Below are 11,063 nucleotides of genomic sequence, written 5' to 3'. Positions count from 1 at the left end.
GCCTGAAGAGCATAAAGCCTATTTTGGCATTGTCCGCCACCAGTACCAGAAGAATTACCCTACTGAGTCGGGCGACTTGTTGGTGCTGCAGAAGTTGTAGGCTGAGCTCTACCATTATTTCCTCCTTGACCCTATCTAGAAGGACAGTCCTTCAATCTATGACCATACTGACCATACCCAAAACATCCTTCCTTACCTGCAAGGCACTCGCCCGGATGGTTCTTACTACATTTCGAGAAAGTTGGGTAGGTTTTGGTGCCTGAAACACTACCTTGAGACTTAGAGCCTGACGCCCTACCTTTCTGATTAATACGGAACCTGGGGGATGGAAAACTAGCTGATGAAGGGGCTAGAGTCGAAGCCTTCTGCTGGAAATGTGAGCAATTTCCACCACCCGATTTCTTTTGGGAATACTCATAGTTACCTGTTCTTGCTTTCTTAGTCTCCTTAGCCTGTTCCCTAAGCTTATCACCCTCAACCTGCTGAGCATGAGTCATGAGCCTAAAGATGTTCATGTCTCCCAACATCATAACATTCCTGCACTCTGTTTTCACTAAGTCTGACACTCCATACAAAAACTTATTCATCTGAGCCCTGGAATCAGCAACCATGTGAGGAGCAAACCTGGAGAGTTGGTTAAACTTGAGCCCATACTATTGGATAGTCATGTTACCCTGCCTTAAGTTCATAAATTCCTGTGCCCTTGCTTCTCTCAACTCTATGGGGAAAAACCTGTCTAGAAAGGTTTCGCTGAAACATTCCCAAGTAATAGGAGCAGCATTTGTACCCCTGTTCTCCTTCCACTGAGTATACCAAATATAAGCTACATCCTTAAGTTGGTAAGATGCTAACTCAACTCGATCATTCCCAGTGACCAGCATCACCTCAAAGATCTTCTTGATCTCATCCAAGAAATTCTAGGGATCTTCACCAGTCTGCGATCCTAAGAACTCTGGAGGATTCATCCTAACAAAGTCACGGACCCTTTCTGCTGCTGATCCACCATTTGCATTCACAGGAGCTTGAACCTGTTGATTGTTCTGGTTAGCGACACTCTGAGCCAACATCTGAATGGCATTCCTAAATTCAGCATTTGAGACTTCCTGATCTGGAACTAGAGGAGCTGCATTAGCATTCCTGGCATTCGCATTCCTTGCATAAGCTCTACGAGGAGGCATGATCACTGAAACGTAGAACGTTGAGCCAGAATGGAATTAGATCATACCTTATGCACGATAAGAATAACAAGAAAGTGAAGTTTTCCTAAAATCACTTTGTAGCCTCCCCCTCATTACATGTGGTGCACTTCACACCCATGAAAAGGACTCTACTTAGTGCGGCTTTTCAGACATCCTAGGACACTCAAACCTAATGCTCTGATACCAAGTTTGTCACACCCTGAACTACCCCCGAGACGCGGACACGGGACCCAGGAGCACAAGTGATCCCAATCTAACCATTCTCGCATAATCATGAGCATACTAAAAATAATAAACTGATGCGGAAGCTAATTCATAAATAAAATGAAGAGATGGGGAATACCCATATACTATAACTGAATATATCAAATTTGAGAGTTTAATACAAAAGAAATATCAAATTCAAAATAATAAGTTGAATCTAACTATGTCTGAAATAAGCCTCTAAACTGACTAGAAATGTTGGGACATGCCCCAACTAGATGTAGTAAAACTGAAACTAAAGACTAAAAGCGATAAAGATAAACATGTCACTAGTCTTCGAAGAATGAAGACTCACCACTGATGCTGCTGAACTGAAGATTGGGAATCGATCTAAGCGTGATCTGGATGCTGAGAACCTGAACCTACAGCACGAGAAGATGAAGCGCAGGTATGCGTCAGTACTTGAAAGGTACTGAGCATGCAGGATAGAGTAAAGCTGAAATAACATATAACTGAGCAAAGCAATGAAGCAATGAAATAATCTGAACATGATATAGAATACTGAGACTGAATACTGACTGTACTGAAATATGGTCAATGCAAAAGAGTCTGATTGAACTGTGAGAGCTACTAATAACCGAACCACATGAGCTAAATGTGGAGTCCGATGTATATGCTCCATTGAGTGGACCCAATATACCCTGCCAGAGGTATAGAGGCATGCTGGCGTGATCACTAAACTGATGTTGCCCACAGATGGGACTTACTCCTACGTGGCTCGTAGTTCTGGGACTATATCGGTACGCTGAACCCTAGTCCAACTTGATATTATGCTACTCCCAATGAATTAAGTGATTAACTGGTTATGACTGAATTTCTGTAAATACTGGATAGTTCGAAACTGAACATGCAAACTAAGAATGCAACAAATCATCTGATAATGATGCATTCATAAACTAAGGCATGTAAAACTGAATACTGAAATATCTGACCTAGCATGTGTAATTCAAGAACTAAAGAAATGCATACCTAGGGTTCTAAAATTTATGCGAAAAACTGAGCAATAACATGATAATCTGATTTGGAATATTTAAATAACTAATTCATGATGATCTACTATAATTCTAGAAACCCTACGTCTGTTCATAATCATGGAATCAAGAAACTGACTGAATTCTAGGGACCTAATGGGCGAAAGGACACTACAAGTGAAATCCCACATACCTGGTAACGAATTCCACGAAGAAATCTTTCGATTTCGGGGCTAGAACTGATGGAACCTTGCTGCGTTCTTGAACTAGGGTTCTTGACCTTTTTCTCCTCTCTTGATTCTAATTTTCTAAGTTTTGATTAATGATTTTGACTAAGGAAAGTTCTAGTTATGTTTCTAGGCTTAAACTGACTAAAACCTTATGATTTAGGGTTTAAACGACGTATCTTAGGGGTTAAACGAAATAGAAAAAGACCAAAAGACCCCTGACTTAACTGCTGTCGGAGTGATCGACGGATTGGACTGACGGGCCATCATTCAATCGACGGTTCGTCGATTGGATCCGTAGGTTGAGTCTTCCTGATAGGGTTTCACTAAAATGAGCATAAATTTTTACTCGGAGGTCGGAATTTATCAAACTCGGTGGAGTTGGAAAGATATTTCAATTATCTATCTAACCATAGGTTATGGGACTCATAATTCATTTTGTACTAAGAGTTATGACCATATGAAGTTGACCCATCAATAATTTTCAGCTAACTGGTTGCTGACCCTCATCTACGGTCAGACCTACGGACCGTGGATCGATTGATGGTCCGTGCTGGTTAACCGTAGTTTGTGTCAGAGGCTGGGTAAAGGAGCTCTTGATCCACGGACATAGACCACAGACCGTTGTCTGATCTACGGACCGTGGGTCTGTCCGTGAGTCGAGACTTAGTCGATTTTTCTGAGCTTGGCTAGGGAGGGGTTGCAGTGGTGAACCACGGACCACCAGCACGGGCCGTGGTCTGACCTACGGTCCGTGGATGGTGACCGTAAGTTGCACCTACAATTTCTCAAAATCTGCATTTTTGGTCCGTTTCGGATACGGGGTGTTACAGTAAGCTTGAACTGATAAAAAAGGAAGAACTTACTTACCTTATCTCAACTCAACTCAAGGATACTAAAAGTTACTTAGAGATACTCAAACTCAGAAATACTCAACTCAGTTGAATATAAAAGCAACAGTAAAAATGCATTATAAAGAATGTTTTTAAATAGTATATAATAACTCAATGTATTTAAAATTACAATATTAACTCTTTTACTCTTATTTAGGAGATTCTCTAGCTGACAACCATCACTATGAACTATATGATGATATAATGTCTTGCCCATGCTTCTAGAACTTTCGTATAACTTTTCGTCGTATAAGACATCCTCAACTAAGTGGATCCACTATGATATGCTTAAAGGCAATAAGAAAACATCAAAAAAGTGTGACCATGTTACCCATGTTGGCATACGTGGTTTATGAGTACTTTAAGTTGTCTGAACTCATCCCATATCGATGGTCAATACTACTCCTAATAATAAAACTCATGATCATATGTTTAAAAACATTTCCTTATCCTCAAACTTTGAGATTATTACTCAAAAGGGTCTTTTAAAAGAGATAGTGCTCAAATACTCCTCATGAAATCATTGGAAAATCAAGCTTTCCTTCTCATTTTAAATGTAAAACATTTACTCTTAGTAATATTTAGTTTTCATATATTAATTTTGTAAAATGAAACTCAACTATCCTCATCCTCATACTAAAGTACTCAAGTTTTAAAACAAGTTTTAAAATTTGTAAAAGACTTCTCAAAACTGACTCGAAAGGTTCTCTCAAACTTGACTCTTAATCTTTTTTTTTGAATTTGGAATGTGAATTCAAGAGTTATGATTTGGATATATGGATTTCTCAATGATTAGATGTTGTTTGAATAGTTATAATCAGGAAAAGATCAAGGATATGTTTTAAAATAACTTACAAGGAACGAATGACAGAAAACGGACCGGGGCAGGCGACCCTGGTTCACTGAGTGATGCAGGGCGCTAGCCTCTAAACTACAGAGCACCATTTCTGGTGCACTATTGGCGCGGCGCGCCTTCCATCCTAGTGGATGAGTGGCGCGTTGCCCCGTGCCATGCCTAGAAAACCCAACGAATTTTCCTCTTCGATTTTTGGCCCTAATTCGCCTAGAATCGATTGATTTCTCCCAAACTCTCTTAGATTTGTATACCCAACACAAGTAAATGAAAATCTATTAAAAAAACAACCCTCAAACTCATAAATTTCACCTCAAGAACTCATCAAATCCCATTATTAAAGATTTAAGAACGAAACTTCAAGAAACTCATCAAGAACCTTAATACATAGATTGTCATGGACGAATTTAAGTCAAAAAACTCATGATTGGCGTGAGGGTAAATGAACCCATCACGATGAAAGATTACATACCTCGTAAGGATCAAATCCTAGGTAAAATTCCTTGAAGATCGCATGGATCTTGTACGAACGCTTGAACTTCTCTCTTTCCTCCTTTTGAACTTCTCTGTAAAACCCTAAGTGTGTTTAGCATTGTCAAAACTGATCTAAATCAGTTTAGACCCCCAAAAATATTACCAAAAAACGAGCTAGTCTAGTGGGGGTAAGGAAAAGACCAAAATACCCCTCCTTAATTCAGATGGATTTCCTTAATCAGATAAGCTGAATACAAACGAGCATATCTCCCTCATCCAAACTCGAAATTTAGCAAATCTGGTGGCATTGGAAAGAGGACTCAAAGACCTTTCATTTGATATCTCATGGGCCACCTAACTCATCTTGTGATGAAAGTTATGGTCGTTGGAAGTTTACTCTAAAGTCACAATTTAAGTTTAACTTACAAAATTCTCAGTTTAGCTCTTTCCAATTTAGTTCTCTCTAAAATTAGTGCTTTCTAAGACAGAGGTGTTACAATATCTTCCCCTTGGGAACATTATTCCTCAAATGATATCACTCAAAATAGGACTAAGGGTGGCAACATGTAACACCCAACATGCAATTTAACACAATAGAGCATATCAATTTAAATAGTGCTTTACACAAAGTCACTACCTTGGTCTGGAATTTCTCCAGAAGAAAAGAGATGTGGCTATCTCTTCATCATATTCTCCTCAGCCTCCCAAGTAGCTTCCTCAACAAACTTATTCCTCCGTAAGACCTTGACTGATGCTACCTTCATGGTTCTCAACTTCCGAACATAACGATCAAATATTTCAACGGGTAACTCTTTATAAAATATATTGTCCTTAATACCAACATTTTTAGTAGGTATAGTAAGTGAAGGATCGCCCATACACATCTTCAGCATTAAAATGTGGAATACTGGATGGACTGCTTCTAACTCTGGCGGTAGCTCCAATTAATAGGCTACATTGCCAACCCTCTTGGATATACTATAAAGACCAATATACCAGAGACTAAGCTTCCCATTCTTACCAAATCTTAAGTACACCCAATCATCCACCTTAAACATTAAGTCTCTTCTCTCAACTTCAGGATAGGATTTTTGACGACTTTGCGTTGTTTTCAACCTTTCTTGAATGATCATCACTTTCTCCATATCTTGATCAACAAAGTCTGGTCCTATCAACCCAGCTTCACCAACCTCAAACCATCCAATAGGAGATTTATATCTTCTCCCATAAAGAGCCTCATAAGGAGCCACCTGGATACTAGAGTGATAACTGTTTTTGTAAGCAAACTCTATGAGAGGTAAGTGATTATCTCAATTACCTTTGAAATCGCACACACAGGCCCCCAACATATCCTCTAAGGTCTGAATTTTATGCTCTACTTGACCATCAGTTTGAGGATCGAACGCAGTACTCAAATTTACGTTCAAACCCAAGCCTTTCTAGAAAGACTGCCAAAATTGTGTGGTGAATTGTGCACCTCTATCAGAAATGATGGACGCCGAAACTCCATGATGTTTGAATACCTATTGAATATATAATATGGTATAAACTTTTGTTGAATAGGTAGACTTTACCAACAAGAAATGGGTTGATTTAGTCATTCGATCTACGATCGCCCAGATCCAATCATTTTTCCTACGTGACTGCGGCAAACCAATAATGAAATCCATATTGATCATCTCCCACTACCAATCCATAAAATCTATCTTCTGAGCCATACCACTGAGTTTCTGGTGCTTTGCCTTTACTTGTTGGCAATTCGGGTACTTAGCAATGAATTCAACAATACACCTCTTCATACTACTCCACTAATACACTTCTCTCAAGTCACGATACATATTTGTGGAACCTGCATGGATAGAGTATCTGGAGCGGAGTTCATCCACCTTTTGTATACACAATGTAACTTGATTCCTTAACACACCATCTCCCCCTTGTTCAAAATCTATCACTTTCTACTTATGAACATTTGCCTTCAATTCGAGCAAAATAGAGTCTTGGTCTTGTTTCTCTTTCACTCGGGACACTAGTGATGATTCCGCCCCATTCATCACCACCACTCCACCTTCATTGGTATCCATTAACCAGGCTCCAAATTGTGCAAGTCTGTGCACATCTTTGGCTAATTTTTCTTGCCTTCCTCAACATGGGTAGTACTACCCATTGAAAATCTACCCAAAGCATCAGCAATAACATTAGCCTTACATGGGTGACAAAGAATACTCATGTCATAATCCTTGAGTAACTCCAACCACCTTCTCTGTTTAAGATTAAGCTATTTCTGACTGAATACATACTAAAGACTCTTGTGATTGGTGAACACTTCAACATGAACACCATAGAGATAGTGAAGCCATATTTTCAAATCAAACACTACAACAACCAACTCTAGATCATGGGTTGGGTAGTTCCTCTCGTGAATCTTAAGTTGTCTAGAGGCATAAGCTATAACTTTTCCATTCCGCATCAATACGCAACACAATCCAACTCTAGACGCATCACAATACACAACAAAGCCTTGTGTACCCTCTGGTAAGGTCAACATCGAGGAAGTAGTCAACCGTGTTTTCAATTCCTGGAAGCTTTTCTGACAAGCTTCATACCATTGGAACTGTGTTATCTTCTATGTCAACTTTGTCAAAGGGGATGAAATAGATGAGGACTCCTCGACAAACCTTCCTTAATAACCAACCAACCCTATGAAATTCCTAATATAAGTTGGAGATGTGTGTCTAGGTCAGTTCTGCACGGTCTCAATCTCCTGAGTATCAACTTAAATTCCTTCTCTAGATACAATGTTGCCTAAAATCACCATTGATTAAGCCAAAATTTGCACTTGGAAAATTTAGCATACAACTCTCTATTTTTGATAGTTTTGAGAACTACTTTGAGATGACTAGCATGTTCTGCCTCATTCCTCGAATAAATCAGAATGTCATCTTTGAGTACGATAACAAACATATCAAGATAAGGCTTAAACACTATGTTTATAAGGTCCATGAACACTGGAGGAACATTAGTCAAACAAAAACAAAATGATTAGAAACTCATAATGACCATAACGGGTCATGAATGCTGTCTTCGGGATATCACTTTCCATTATCCTCAAATAATGGTAGAAAGATCTAAGGTCTATCTTAGAAAAACAAGTGGTACCTTAAAGTTGATCAAATAGATCATTAATTCTCGGAAGGGGATACTTATTCTTTATAGTAACTTTGTTCAATTGATGGTAATCAATAAACTTCCTAAGAGAACCATCTTTCTTCCTCACAAATAAGACCGGAGCGCCCCAGGGTGAGACACTTGGTCTAATGAAACCTTTATCAAGAAGGTCTTTCAACTGCTCTTTTAACTCTTTGAGCACATCGGGAGCCATTTTATATGGTGGAATAGAAATAGGTCGACTATTAGGAAGAATATCCATACCGAAGTCTATTTCTCTCTCAGGAGGGACTCTGGGAAGATCATTTGGAAAGACCTCTAGAAACTCAATCACAACTGGAACTAATTGAATAGGTGGTGTCTTAACACTAGAGTCATTAACTCAAACTAAGTGATAGATACACCCCTTGGGAACTAACTTTTTAGCCTTAAAGTACGAAATAAAACGACCCTTAGGCACTATTGAACTACTCCCCCACTTAATAACTAGCTCATTAGGAAACTAGAACTTAACTACTCGAGTTCTACAATCAACTGAGGCATAAAAAACATGAAGTCAGTCCATACCTAGAATAACATCAAAGTCCACCATATCTAACTCGACTAAGTCAACCATGTTGTCCTTGTGATTGAAAGAAATAGCACAAATACAATAAACTCTCTCAGCTAGAATAGACTCACCTATAGGTGTGGAAACACTGAAGGGCTCAAGAAATTGCTCGGTAAGAATATCAAAATTCATAGCAATATATGGAGTCAAGAAAGATAGACTCGCACCTCGATCAAGCAATGTATATACATTAAAAGTAAAGACTTTGATCATACCAGTGACAACATCTAGTGAATTTTGTTGCTCTTGGCGACTGGTAATATCATGCAGATGGTTTGCTCTTTCGTCTATCCCTAAAGTATCTCTTCTAGGTGTAGCTTTGTTTGGCGGAACTACTCAAGAAGATTGGGCTCTATTGCCCCCATTACCATTGCCCTGCCTGTTCTTAGGGCATTCTCTCATGAAATCACATGTCTGACCACACATAAAGCAGCCAGTGGAGACATCACGACACGCTCGTTGGTGGTTTCTACCACACTTAGCACAAGTAGGAGTCCAATTGCCTCCTTGTGACACACTACCTTAAGACTGAGTAGGTTGATAACGCTCAACTACACTTCATCCAATTATAAGTGTAGGCGGTCGCAATCAAGTATAAACCCAATGAAGAGTTAGGGTCGATTACATAGGGAGTTGATATGGTAGAGAATTCAATAATTAAGTGAAAGGGTGTTCTAGTAAGTTATAGGAATAAATGACATTTTTGAAACAATAAAATTAAATTGTAGGTGTTTGACCACTAGTGTCAATTTGGGGGATTAGAGTGACAACTATTAACTACAAAACAGGGGAGTAATTAAGTAGAGAGGGGTCCTTGGGGATGTGATCGATTAATCACCAATATCTCTATATAGGTGATTATTATTTACTAAAAGACATTAAATCTTAGTTGGTAGGCTAGGCTTTTGGTGTAACAACCATTTCTCAATCAACTATTATGAATCAAGCGAGTTCTCTCGACCGTCAAGAAGCCCAACAAATATGAACATCCTAAAACCACAGTTAATCTACTCTCTCAAGCAAGATTGGTAGGATCAAATTCGGACCCACTTTCGCAAATTGAATCCACAATAACCCAATCACTACAATCATCAATTGATAACTTTAATTCTAAAACTTCTTTCTCAAGCAAGCCTAGAATACTAAGTTAGAACTATATTTGCACCTACAATTCATCAATTAAAACTCAACTATCAATTGAACCCACTTTAAATGAACAATTAAATCAATAAATACTAGTATCCATAAGGTAATTGAGAACATTAATCACACCCCCAAGAATGGGGGTTTTAGCCAAACATTATAAAAAAGTAGGAAAATGTTACCAACTATGGTCTCCACAAGTTTGGGCAACAAATTGCAAATTTTCACAATGCTCAAAATTAGTTCAAAATCCAAACCCAACTCTAAATTTCTACTCAAATACTCAAAGAACAGTGTTAGGGATCAAAAAACCACTGTAGGAAATCTCAAAAACTCTAAAAAATTTGGAACTCAACTCTTTAAAAAATCGCATTTATACGTTCCCAATTTTTGTTGCTTTTGAGAAACAAGGCAAAATAAGTCGAGCATCGCCGACCAGGTCAGCGATTCACCAAATGTCCCTTTCCATCGCCTTCTTGACTCGACTCTTCACCATTCCTCTTCTATAAGTTTAGGCGATCAAAATCTACCTCATCGATCCAGTCAACGCTTCATCGAAATGCTTCCTTCCATCACTGAGTTGACTTTTTTCCAATGTTGGCTTGCTATAACTTTTGGCGAGCTCAAGAGCCACTCGGCGACTCGCCGAGTTGTCTTGGCGATCATCAGCCTTTCTTGTCTTCACCTTTTTTAGCTTTTCCGCTCCTTTTTGCCCTGTAATATCCTTGCCTTGATCTTTTGCCTTCATTGCTGCAAATTAGCATTTAAACATCAGTTTAGAGCATAAAATAGGCATTGAGGACATTAAAAATATAGATATTAGGCCCTAAATGAGTTGAAATATCCAACTCATCAACACCTCAACTTAACCTTTTGTTTGTCCATAAGTAAAAGACAAGATCAATTCTTTCAACAAAGATGTCTACAAATAGTGCTGCTCAAAACTCAACATGAATGCACATGAGGTTCCATCTACCCATGCAATGATCAATTGTGCACTACAAGTTTCAAACTGTGACTAGCCATTATCAAATAGAACTCAAGCTCACAATGCTTGATTCAAATGCAAATTCAAGCTTAACAAAAACATTCGACTGCCCTCACACCAAGAATTATTCCATGCTCACACAAGGCTCATCAAAGTTTCAGAAGTAAGGAATCAAAAGCAACTCTCACACTCTCAAAGATAGACACATGCATGATTCAACCCATAGGCTTGCCCGTAATTTCCAAACTACATGATATTAAGCTCAATCAAGATCAC

The sequence above is a fragment of the Solanum stenotomum genome, chromosome 1, assembly GCF_019186545.1.
Source record: "Solanum stenotomum isolate F172 chromosome 1, ASM1918654v1, whole genome shotgun sequence".
NCBI lineage: Eukaryota > Viridiplantae > Streptophyta > Magnoliopsida > Solanales > Solanaceae > Solanum > Solanum stenotomum.
The sequence above is the reverse complement of the archived record's forward strand: the minus strand, read 5'-3'. Positions refer to the sequence as shown.